This window comes from Ostrea edulis, chromosome 6 (assembly GCF_947568905.1).
Source record: "Ostrea edulis chromosome 6, xbOstEdul1.1, whole genome shotgun sequence".
NCBI lineage: Eukaryota > Metazoa > Mollusca > Bivalvia > Ostreida > Ostreidae > Ostrea > Ostrea edulis.
The window spans coordinates 27,696,284-27,710,475 of NC_079169.1; positions in this window are offsets into that span (position 1 = coordinate 27,696,284).

Consider the following 14,192-nt stretch of genomic DNA (forward strand, 5'->3'; position numbering starts at 1 on the left):
CATTTGTTAAGTTGTACTTGGAAAAGTCCAACTCTTTTTGCAAAACAGGTCAAAAACACCCAATATGGGAAAGCGGGACATTTATTTATCAAAGACCAAATAATGACGAAGAGGTTGATGCCTTAAATATCTCTGTCTTCAGTTGTGTCAACGAAGCATGCCACTTTATAAAACAACATGAGATTGGTAATCAAATTAGATACCATACTGCTCGGAAATCAAGACTTTTGTGAGATTGGTAAGTAATTCAATACAAATAAGCACAACGACCCGTGGAACAGTTATTCCACAGCTCAGTAATGACCAAAACAACCATGATTTACAGATATGACCTCGTGCAGAGAGTTGTTAGATCTTGTATTGAAACGTATCGTAGAGGAGCGGATTACAAGTGAAAGATGAAGATAACAGTGATCAATCTCATAACTCCTATAGGCAAGACAAAACAGAGAGTTGGGCAAACACAGACCTCTGAATATACCAGAGCTGGGATCAGGTGCCAATGAGAAGTAAGCATCCTCTGTCGACCGGTCACACCAGCCGTAAGCCCTGTATCTTGATCAGGTAAACGGAGTTATCCGTAGTCAAAATCAGTGTGCCAAGAACAGCCTAACAATCGGTATGAAACATGTCAGACAGCATTTGACCCAATCATAGGTTGTATTGGCAAACTACATCGTTATAACGACCATACAATACTTGAAACGAGTCTGTTGGAACCCCTGCACTATCAACTTGTTCGTCAGTTGCCTGCTTCGATTTAAAAACTGACCAATAAGCAGAACAACCTCTTGCGTATCGAATCAGTTGAGAGATATAAACACCATGTGCAGGTGATAATGGAATATTGCTACATAAATATGGGAAGTTGACGATGGAGAAGCTGAAGTTATCCCGATTGTCATAAACTCGAGTCGTTAGTTTGCCGTTAATATCTACTTTCATTAAAATATTTTAATAAGAAGCAGAAGTGGACGACTCTTAGGTGTCTTTTATATCGAGTTCACTGGAATATACCGAATCGACATATGCATGAAAATTATTATTGTTAATAGATAATACGTCGTCGATATATCTAAATGTCGAATTGAAGGCCACAGGAAGAGATTTTGTCTTCTCACGTAGAAGTTTTTGAATAAACTCTGCTTGATATTTATAAACACAGGTCAGCCAACAAAGGAACACAATTCGTGCATATGGGGATTCCAACAGACTGTTGGAAGACATGATCATCAAAGACCACAAAGATATTGTCAACGAGGATTCCAGCATAATTTTTATTTCAACTTCAGAGTACTTGTACGTCGAATCAGAGTGGCGTTCAACAAAGTATTTTTTTGGATGACTGATTACTAGATAGGAATATTTGCGGTCTCCATTTTTGTTGAAGAAACAATTGTCTATGATGTCAAAAAGTCTAGTATTTAATTTATCGTGAGGAATGGTCGTGTATAGTGTTGAAAAGTCATACATGTACGTTTTGATGCTGTTGATTTAAGAAAAGGCTTGCGATTTCAAGTTTACTAAAAGTTCTTTAGAATTGTTTTAGAATCCACGTTTGATTTACCCCACCTCTGGTATATGTAGTCGCACAGTACGTTTGACGTTTCTCCTTCACAGCTGTTAATATTTTCGAGAGGAGCAACGATAAGGGGCTTGGTAGAACATTTACTGGATCCAGCAATGTATCTTTGTAAAGGTTTTTATGAAGTCTAGGAATCCAGTATAGGTACGTTAACTCATATTTTCGATCCATTGACTGGGATATGAAATGTGTCTAAAACTGAAGCATGGTTTTAAAGAACTTCGTCTTTTGAAAGGGCAGTTGGAGTATAAGTACGATGACTAAAAGTGCAATTTTTCGCATTTGAGAAGCTATAGACGATGTTTGACAGTTGATTATAGCCGATGAATGGACTTTATTTCCAATTCACAATGACGATGCGAGGGGTAAGACCTTGCCAGAGTTGCTTCTAACGGAAGAGGTCTAATCATATTATATCGAACTTTTCAAGCAATGCAGCTGGTATTAAGGAAAACCAAGATGGCGGCGTGATATATCTTATGATTATGTTTACAGAAGAACAATTTTTTAAATTATAGATATTTAAAACGTCGAGTGCCTGTGGTCTAATGCGGGATTTTTATATTCCTCTGATACTTTTAATCCATCATGGCAATGTGTCAAGTTCTTTTTTATAGTTAGCCCATCGTCTGGCATAATCCTCGACAGAATTCATTAGATTAGATTGCAACTAAATGTTACTATATTTCTAAAAGAAATATTTTTAAAATTAAGAAATCAACACACATTAAAGATAGACCCAAATCAGGACGTGCACCTGAATCCCTCATACATGATATGAGTGCTTTACTAATTTAATTATTCAAAAACCATTTATTATGTTGATTTTCTGCTAATGTACCAATTTCAAAAACCTCTAAACCAGATTTATTTAATAGCAGGGTCTCTGAAAATATTTGTAGTAATCGTAGATTTCAAAACAATCCAGCCTGAGAAACTAGTAAACAAACTTAGCAAATTTTATGCCGAGGCAACACCTGAACACAAGCGGTGAACAAGTTTGATGGGACAAGGAACATAATATCACAAACATTCGTTAAAATCTATACGATCTGCAACCAATCGTCTCATTCACGATATAGGGAGATATTTCGACAGTCTTCGTGACCGACAATTTAAAATGTGTAACAATATTTGGGAGGGAATTTAAAAAAGAAAAAGAAAAAAAGAGGGTTTGGCTTGGCAAACTAAACACAAATAAGTTATTCCGGCAGCTGATTTAGGAAAATATCCACCTACTTCTATGCAAATGACAATCCTGTATGAATCTGGCTAATTTTATCTATGCACTTTGTGAGTCGTGGTATTCAGTTACATGAACAGTTGAACATAAATTTGCTTGTCTTCTACACAAATGAAAGCGGTTTCGATTATGTAACACTTTCTCATACATTTGTAACACAACTGAAAAAAACACCTCGACAGGGCGGCATCGATGCTTCAGAAAATTCCAGAGTTAAGAATGTATTCAATTCCTTCAGCAGGTGATGAATGTCCCGTCAAATAACTGCGGTTACATGTCCGAAATCCAACCTGATGCCACCAGTCTTTTAAATCATTGCTCTCAAAAATGACGAAGCGTCAACAGTGAAATTAGGAGCCCTGCACTTGTATAAAATAATGTTGTACAGAATTATGGAACTGGCATGTTTAATTGTTATATCTACTAGTAATATTTATGTCTCCCGTCTTTCAAGGGGCGACATATTGTTTTGGTACTTTCTGTCCGTCCGTCTATCTGTCACAAAATCTTGTGAACGTTTCTTCTCCTATAAGGCTTATCGGATAGGCTTGAAACTTTGAACAATACTTCATTGTCATTTGTAGATGTGCTTATTAGTGGAACAGAATCATGAAAGGTGAACATAACGAACAGTGTGATCAATCTCATAACTTCTAAAATCAATACAAAATAGATAGTTGGGCAAACACGGACCCCTGGACACACCAGAGGTGGGATCAGGTGCCTAGGAGAAGTAATCATCCCCTGTCGACCGGTCACACCCGCCGTGAGCGCTTTATCCTGATCAGGTAAACGGAGTTATCTGTAGACAAAATCAGTGTGCCAAGAACGGCCTAACAATCGGTATGAAACACGTCAGGCAGCATTTGACCCAATGATAAGTTGTATTGACGAACTAGATTTATTTGCGGAATGCTGACTTCAATCGAGACTGTTGAAATCCCTGCACCATCAACTTGTCTGTCATCAGCCTGCTTCGATTTAACAAGAGTACCACAAACGGTACAATATACGCCCGTCGGACAGTGATATTCAGCCTGGAAGCATATTGTGCACTCTGAATTGATACAACACACATTCTGAATAGAAAAGCCTTAAAGTGACTGGTTCACGTTTTTCAGAAGAAATATTTTTCATTTTTGATGTTGAAAATTAAAAATATAGCTCATTTAATGTTGACAACCAAAATTTGGACCGTCTGAATGCAAGGATAAGAGCAATATTTTAGCTTTGATTCTGTGTTATGTAAACAAAGACTTGAGTCTTTTTTATGTAATCAAACAAACCTATGAATTTTAAATGACACATTTTACCTCAAGTATACTTGAAATGTGATATATATATATATATATATATAAAGCACTAAAATGACCAACGACACGAACAACGCGATTGTCAAATTTTTTGTATTTGACCTTATATCCATGTTGTGGATCCGACACTTTGAGGTATCGGGTGTTGGATCAATATTCATTTATTTTGAAAACTTCGTAAACAATAACACACCTCAATTTTTGTTTTCAAAACAAATAACAAACTCTCTATAATGAGACTCTGTGATGATGAATAACCTTAGTTTTTTGTGTGAAACCTTCTAAACATATTAGACTGTAGATTGTGACCATTTCAAGTGAAAAACAAAATTTGGAAGGAAATTGTGAATCAGTCCCTTTAAAGGGAACGTACATGTAAAACTTGTACGGTACCAATTTTGATGCACCAGATGCGCATTTCGACAAATAATGTCTCTTCAGTGATGCTCAACCGAAATCTTTGAAATCCGAAATAACTATGAAGTTTTAGAGCTAAATATAGCCAAAAACAGCGTGCCAAAATAGTGAAGCCAAATTCGTCCAAGGATAAGAGCTATGCATGAGGGAGATAATCCATGTAGAGTCAAAAATCAAATTTTTATATGTGAAAACTGTTACCATGCAGACAACAAAATCTAGGATAGAAAAAATAATTGCTGCTGATAACAAGATTTAAACTGTCATTTACACTGAAAATTGAGCTGAATGGGTGAATCTCTAATCATGGCGGCTGATGACGTGTATGCGGCAATTCATTACAACTACTATGCCTATAGCACTAAATAGGTTAAAATTTGTCCAATTGAAAAAAAAATCCTTGTTACATCCACAACTACATATAATATGATATGAAGTTTTAACTATAAACCAAGTTTCATTAAATTCTGATCTTGTTGTTTCAGAGGATTTTGTCACAGACATGACCTATAACCTGTCTCTCCACAAAGTAGGGGAGACATACATTTTAATTTACTTACTAACCTTTTTTTACCAATGGGATGATTAATTGAAAATCTCTGTTAAATGTAATATATATTAAGACATAATTCAAGAACATAAAATGTCCAAACATTTTATTTCAATCTATATGTATCCGCACTTTCGAAATAAACTTGGCAGAAATCTGGATGGAATGTTTCCCACTGCTTCTATTACAACAAGTTCAGTAAAGTCTAATGTAAATAATGTGGGTTTTTTTTAAACCCAACTCTCATCAGTTGAAATATATATTCAGCAACATTATACTCTGAGCTGTAGGGAGGAAGAAAAACCAATGATAAACCACGAGCTTGCAACATTCTTTCCAATGCAAGGTGAAGATAACGAACAGTGATCAATCTCATAACTCCCATAAGCAATACAAAATATATAGTTGGGCAAATACGGACCCCTGGACACACCAGAGGTGGGATCAGGTGCCTAGGAGGAGGTAAGCATCCCCTGTTGACCGGTCACACCCGCCGTGAGCCCTATATCCTGATCAGGTAAACGGAGTTATCCGCAGTCAAAATCAGTGTGCCAAGAACGGCTTAACAATCGGTATGAAACACGTCAGACAGCATTTGACCCAATGCGAGGTTGTACTGACGAAGTACAGTACACGACACGAGTTTTATACACCCCACCGTGGAAAGACCATGGTGGAAAATCCACGGAGATACACCGTGTCCCCCGTGTTTCACGGTGTGTGTGATTTGCGAATACACACAGCTGCTAAGACCTTTGTTCTGGCCACGGGCGCCTTGCGGAAGATGTGAAAATGTGCCGCAGGCCAAAAAATCAAGATAAGGGTGAAATTTTAAGAAAAGAAAAAAATGTAAATATTTTCCCCCCTGATATTTATATTGTTTTTCAGCATTTTGAGCCAATTCCAACGATACCAAACACTATATATTATGTTTTTAAGAAAACCTGGTTTTGAATTCTTTTTTCTTTTAGTCTTCTTTCTTCATTAAAATATTCTTAAATTCTATGTTTAAATAATGTGTATTTGCAAGCAATTCCTGTTTTGAATGCGAATTAGTATATTCAGTAAATGAAAAACATACATGTAGAACATGTGATAGGGATATTTAATAATTACCGATGTGCTCTCTCTCTCTCTCTCTCTCTCTCTCTCTCTCTCTCTCTCTCTCTGACAAATGCGCTGTTTAACATAATTACTTCCATCACATTGTGTTAATATGCATCTTGACAAATATAACTTGATCCAATATAGAAATTAGAGCATTGTCGATGATTAACAAATTGGAATTAATTTATTACGTAATTAATAGAAGCAAAAATACAAAACATCGGATGATTTATTTTTAAAATCCCGAGTTAATTACATTTGACCGAGACTTATGTTCGATGTAATTTGATAGAGGTTTTAATAAAAAAAAAAATGTTCATTGGGAGTGTCTGGATAATGCAATGATTTTTGTATAATAAGTATATACCATGCAAATTCCTAGGGTCTTTGTCACAGTATTTACTAAATTACGGTTAGCTAGTTTGTAGAAGTGCTAACTTCTTGCGGAAAGTGTGAAATATATTGGGTCTGAACTGTCTCAATTTCCCCTTCCGACTTCAATTTCTTAAATCGTGCAGTGGGTAGGTCGCTACAAGCTAGGAGGCTAAATCCTTAACTTTCAAGTTTTCAAAGTACACCCTCTCCGATTCTACGTGCTTGTAATCAATATTTAAGGATGTAAATCCTCGGTGTCAAACGCAACTAGTTCATGAAAAAAAACCTAATATCAATATAAACAGAAATGACTTAACGATTATTGGATTTTATTCATATACGCTATCGATTATTAAAATCTTTAATTTAATCTTTAGATGCATTAGGTAATGAAAGCAAGAGAGAGAGAGAGAGAGAAAGAGAGAGAGAGAGCATTGGTAAGCATTGATTATGATATTCATGAATGTATGCAGATACGGGAAGTTTAATACGTTTAGTATAAATCTTGAAAGTACAATTTCTTTCTGATTAATTATCCATCCCCTTTCATTCTGATATTTTTTTTTATTTCCCATTTTGTTTTCTTTACATGTTTAAATTTTTCGGCTGGTCCGGGTTAGGACTAATGAATAAGCCCCCCCCCCCCCTCTTCTAAAACGATGTTACGTGCTTAGCTGTATAATCTCCCTCTCGGTCAAAAATAAAATAAATACATGCTATATATACTGCAACATCATGGGATTTACTGGATAATTCTTCGATTTCACCTTCATAATACATGTTAATGCAAGCGGACTATCTAGGCTTTTTTTTCCATCTTCGCTAGCCGAAATTATTCGTGCACGAAGGCACAGTTGACTCAAAACCCATTGCTAGCGGAGATTAGATGAATTTTACCCCCTTATTATGTTATAACTGACCAAAACCTAGTACGTTTATTTTACAACTTTCATTCAGAAGACGCGCAAGTTATTGAGTTACTGAATAAACGAGAAAACGTCTGCATTTTTATTTCAATCGTTGTCAACTCTATACTTTGTGATATTTCAAGGCTACATGTACTTAATTCAATTTATTGGATCTCAACACCATTATGCAATGGTATACAAAAATATAAAGACAAAATGCTGTTATATATACACTTAGTAAATAATACATGCGTGTAATAAAGTATTGATCAAGTTAAAAAAAAACTATTAAAAAAACCGTGTTATTATTAATGTGAAGTATGGGCATTCTAGGTAGGGGAGCACATTTTATTTCATTATTTTCTTAATGAAAGTACGGAGTTTTCTAAAGGTTTGTTTAAAAGTAAAGATACTTTTAATTTGTATTTGTTTAGGTGATGAAAATTTGATCCTTTGCTCACATTGCTTCACAGTTGAGTACATAATGATATTCATATCCAATATAAGCATGTACATGTATATAGCTGACCTTAATCACATACATGTATTCCTAATTACAATGAAAACTTTACGTAAAAATAAACCATTGCTTATGGTACACATTTCTTTGAACTACTATTTATCAAATTGAAATTACTGGCATGTGATTGTCGTTGTTCATGACCCTTCTTTTATTTGGTGAAATTGTGTTGCACGTGCCGTGAAACAATGTACCGACGAGTGGTAGGAATAACACAGGTGTTTATATACAGGATGTCGAGAATTTGGGCGTTTCATAAAAAGGTGTGAACGTCTGCAGGGAAGTCTACATACGGATATGTACCGAAAACACCAACGTATCATTAAACAACAATTACAAGAATTGAATGATTTATAGCTAATTTCTAAATAAGTAATGGGGTGGGGGTATGCATGCTGGCCAAGCGAAAAGGTTTTTTGGGTGAATCACTTCGGAAAATATTTCTTTGTTTTATCACACGGAGGTACACGGTGGCATCGACAGAGGTACAGGTGACATCCATGGAGATGCACGGTGGCATTCACGGAGATCCTCCGTGGACTTCAATGTCTAGCTCGCGCGGAAAAATAGGACTTCAAAGGTGCCGACAATTTTAAAGGTACACCGTGTTTGGGGCAAATTTGTTCCACCGCGTTGCGTGGAACACGCATAAAACTCGTGTCGTGTACTGTAGATCGTTATAACGACCATAGAATTTGCGAAATGCTGACTTCAATCGAGACTGTTGAAATCCCTGTACCATCAACTTGTTTGTCCGTAGCTTACCTCGATTTAAAAACTGACTATACGCAGAAGAAGCTCTTGCATATCGAATCAGTTGAGATATATAAACACCATATGCAGGTGATAATGGAATATTGCTACATAACTATAGGAAGTTGACGATGGAGAAGCTGAAATCATCCCGTTTGTCATACAGTTGAGTTGTCAGTTTGCCGTTAATGTCTACTTTCAATAAAATATCTAAGTATGAAGCAGAAGTGGACGACTCTGTGGTGTCCTTTATTTCGAGCTCACAGGGATATATCAAATCGACATATGACTGAAAGTTATCATTGTTAATAGACAAACCGTCATCGATATATCTAACAGTTGAATTGAAGGCCTGACCAAATCTGTGGTGATGGAAGCCGCAATTATCCATGACTACGCAATCTCCACGGGTAAATACAGGGTTGACCATGTCATTAGTTTGTTGTAATGCAGCATCAAAATATGCTAACATTTTCCATAGCATTTGAAGGGCCTTCAATAAGATCGTAATGATCAATTCTAAAATATCCACAGCACAAGTTAATTGTATATGTGACGTTACTGGCATATTTTTGCACCTCTACTGCTCGTTCTCCTACTAGGGCATGTCCATAATTTCTATTGCCCGAGGTTTTGATAATTGAGGCTTTATAAAAAAAAATGAATTTGTTCTTTACGATAAGAACGAAAGAACCTTAACTAAACTATGAATGAAATACTGAAGTATTATCGTTCACACTTGAGAGTTATTTTTGTAGTAAACCACAATGATATTTATGCCAAAATACAGTCAAGGCTCGTTAATCCAGACAACGCTTTATATTCCCTACAATGAAACTGAATATATATATATACACAATATATGTATGGGAGGTTTCTGTTCCCAAAAATTTGTGTCCAGGAAGTGTAGATTTGCGTCCAGATAAGTCACCATTGTAAATGTCTTACATATCATGTATGCTTATAAAATACCATGAAACTTCTGTTAATAGAATTTTAATTGATCATTTGTCTGAGCAGAAATAATCTTGATTCCTCTCAGTATCTAGTATTAAGACATAGTCTGTTGCAAATCTCGAAAGTTTTTCTCTGATAGCTGTATCCTTATCATAGGCGCTGCATAGTGGAGGAGGAACAATAGTATTCTGCAGGATCCCACTAGAGTCCACCGTCTGATCCTCTGCCGAAGTATAGACTACCTCTATTAATTGGTCCACGTAACCTGCAGATTATTAATCATATTTTACACAGTCTCTTCCCTAAACGCTTTTTTGAAACATTGTAACAGTGTTACTGGTTTTTTCGCAAAGACTATATAGGCCCTACCCCTATGTAGTCTTGAGTTACGCTGCTATCATTAGTTAACAGGGCTGAAGAAGACCAGTAGCACGTCGGTTGCAATATTTCAAGAAAGTGTTTAGATTTTTATATAAATTCACAACATCTATTTAAAACAGTCTTCGTCCTGTACATATAAGGACTCGTCAGAACGAGTGCACCTAGGGATGTGGGTGTTAATCTTATATCCACTTAAAACGGCGTTTCGCTTGATCAATAACCACCCCCACCCCCGATACATAAATTAGACTCAATCATGTATCACTATGAATAAAAATTTGAAAATAAATGTTAATAAGTATGAACTAACAATCTGTCGATGCCATTATTTTTAAATGACACACATTTATTGTGATTCCATGAGTTTCGGAGACTCGTTCTAAATAAAATCTGCCACCGATTGCATCTCATTGTATCCAACTGAATTAAATGATAATATAATTAACTTTAACATTCAGTCTTACCCTAATACATTGTCTTTTAACAAATGTAGACCGCATTTTCTTCGGTTGCGAGGGGCGCCATGTGCTCATTATCGGCATCATGTGAGGAAGATCTTTTTCCAAGAAAAGATTGCGACGTCCCAGCAAAATGAATAGTGGGCATCGCATGTCGGAAGGGCTATTTCTTTTTAATATCGATTCCGATGGACTTCTTTATCCTATACTCCTCTGGATAACAGTCGAGTTTGAAATGTTTTCACACAGCACGGGATGAGGGATGTGTCTGACAAAAATTTTCCGCTTTGATTTAACAAAATTAATCCATTGTTGACGAATGTCTGCTCTGTCCTCATTGGGGAAACTCGTGTAACGACGCATTATCTTTGTGTGTGGATGTACACCTTGCTGAATTTCCCAGTTCTTCTCTTCGACATATTCGAAGTTATGCAGACAGATGCGTCTACATCTCACATTTATGACGTCATATCCGATATTTATGTATTTTTTACTGAGTGCATTCAGTTGTATATAAGTTATTTTAGCATTATCTCGGAACAGCGATCGAAATGGGAGTTGGGTTGCAGATCATTTTACTCGTGATAATACGCGCTAGTAAATTTAGTTAATATGTAAAATCTCCAAAGTCCTTCTTTAAAGCTATAGGGGATCTAAGGGATAAAGGGTGTATAATATTTTGTCAAAACTTCTATTTGGCTTATCGGAGTTCATAATGTCTATGTTCCTGCTCATGCTTTCTCCTCCATAACATGCAGTATATTAAGGGGAGGAGGTTTTCATTTGGAGCACTTTCAATTCGGGGAGCTGGGGAGACATTTGTTTTCCCTCTAAACAACCTCTAGTTTATATATCGTAAAACAACGCAAGTTAACAAATCCCTAAAGTTAGGATTTTTTTAATGTTGGTAGATTGACAAAAAAAGAGGGAAACAAATTTGATGAACCATTATTTGTTCAGCAAATAAAAGATGACCCTTTCCCCCTACTTAAAACGCATGTTTGATATGATTCTTAGGTTCCAGATTTCGTACCCTTCAATTTTAGACACTTTGGAGGGTTACCTTTTATTTGTAACAAAAGTAAAAGCAAACAATATTGCTGCTACGCGTAGCCATATGTCTCTCACCGCCGCAAAAAAAAAGTGAAGCACAGAAGTCCCATAACTCCTGTAATTTGTCGAATAAAAATTGCGATGTATGATCAACTACATATTGTGACTAGCAATCCAGCAACATTTGAACAAAATCCGTGCAGCAGTCTCGGAGGAGTTACGTCTACAAACTGTTCCTATAGTGTAGCATGTAAAAATTCAGCAAAGTCCCATGACTCCTATAAAATTGGTCAAATTGAAATAGCGACACAATATGATCAACTATCCTAAAAAGTTCTAACAAAGTCCGCACAGCGGTCTCTCAGGAGTTGCATCCACAAAATGTTCATATACTGTTAAATCCATAAACTTAAACTTTCAACTCTTTCTTAGTTTTAAAGGGACTGTTTCGTGATTTTCTCCAAAGTTTTGTTTTTCACTTTCAGTGATCAAATCCTACTGTCTGTTGTGTTTAAAAGATTTCGCATAAAAGTTAAGATTATACATTATCACAGAAGCTCATTTTAAAGAGTTTATTATTTGTTTTGTAAACAAAGATTGCGGTATGTTATTGTTTACGAAATTTTCAAAAGAAATGGAAATCAATCTAAGTTTATTATATTTTTCACATTTCAAGCATTCTTCGGGTAAAATGTGTCATCTAAAAGTTAAAATTTGTAACTATGCAAGGTTAAGATGCTTTATATTACAAAATTAATATTTCACTGGTTTGTTTGTATGCAAGGTGAAGATAACGAACAGTCATCAATCTCATAACTCCTATAAGCAATACAAAATAGATAGTTGGGCAAACACGGACCCCTGGACACACCAGAGGTGGGATCAGGTGCCTAGGAGGAGTAAGCATCCCCTTGTATACATCAAAAGACTCGAGTCTTTGTTTACATAACACAGATTTATGGGTAAAATATTGCTTTAATCTTGCATTCAGAAGTCAAAATTTTGGCTGTCAACATTAAATGAGTTATATTTTTAACGTTTAACATCTAAAATCCAAAATATTTTTTTCTTCAAAAATCGTGAACCTATCCCTTAACAGTCACTGTTTATGTAAGACTTAAAAAAAAGAATGCTTCAAAGCTTACTATGAGAAGGCCCGTGAAAGGTGAAGACAAGGAACAGTGATCAATCTCATAACCACTATAAGCAATACAAAATAGAGAGCTGGGCAAACACGGACCCCTGGATTGATTGATTGAATATTTCACATATATAGAGACGTTACCACTTCGGTAAAGGGCTGCAAAATTTAGGCCTATGCTCGGTGCTTATGACCCTGGAGCAGGGAGGGATCTTTATCGTGCCACACCTGCTGTGACACAATATCTGGGTTTTTGTGGTCTCATCCGAAGGACCGCCCAGTTTTTAGCATCTTACGACAAGCAAGGGGGTACTGGGGACCTATTCTAACCCGGATCCTCAAGGACCCCTGGCTATACCAGAAGAGTGATCAGGTGCCTAAGAGGAGTAAGCATCCCCCTGTCGATCAGTTACACCCGCCGCAAGCCCCACATACCCATCAGGATTGTGATTTTTATACCCCCCGAACGAAGTTCAGGGGGGTATATAGGAATCACTGTCTGTCTGTCTGTGGAGATTCGTGTCCGGGCCATAACTTTTTTGTTCTTTGACATAGGCATACCGTATTTGGCCCACATGTGGATCACCATTAGACGATGTGTCAAGTACCTTCATGACCTCTATATGATCTTGACCTCAAGGTCAAAATTAAAGGTTTTTTAAAGAATGGATTCTTGTCCGGACCATAACTTCTTTGACATAGGCATACCATATTTGACACATGAGTGTATCACCATGAAACGATGTGTCGGGTACCTTCATGACCGTGACCTCAAGGTCAAAATTCAAGGTTTATGCAATGGATTCCTTTCAGGGCCATGACTTCTTTGACATAGGCATACCATATTTGACACACGAGTGTATCACAATGAGACGAAGTGTCGGGTACCTTCATGGCCTCTATATGACCTTGAATTTTGACGTCAAGGTCAACATTTATTGTAGGATTTTGACAGTCATACCAGAAGGCATGGGTGTATCACCAAGAGGCTATGTGTCATGTACATTCATGACCTCTTTATGACCTTGACCTTTGATCTCAAGGTCAGAATTATAGGTTGATACCATGGATTTGTGTTCGGACTATATCTTCCATTTCCTTCTACAAAGGCATACCATATTTATACACTCAGGAAAGAGGTAATTTATACCTATTACGGTTGATCGATCCTCATGTGATGTCATAGGATTTTTCAAAAATCTTAATAAATTAAACTTTGCGCATGATAGAAATATATACATATTTATGAATTAGCAGTTTTTAAAAACTGTTGATATTTAAATTTTGTAATTTCAACAAGTTTTTATCTATATTTATTATTCTGTTTAACGAAAATGAGTGATTTTCTGATGTTGATGTATGCTTCTGTTTTTTGTATGTCTGACATCTTTAAAAAGGTGGCAACATATAAATTTTCTTTAGTTATTAATT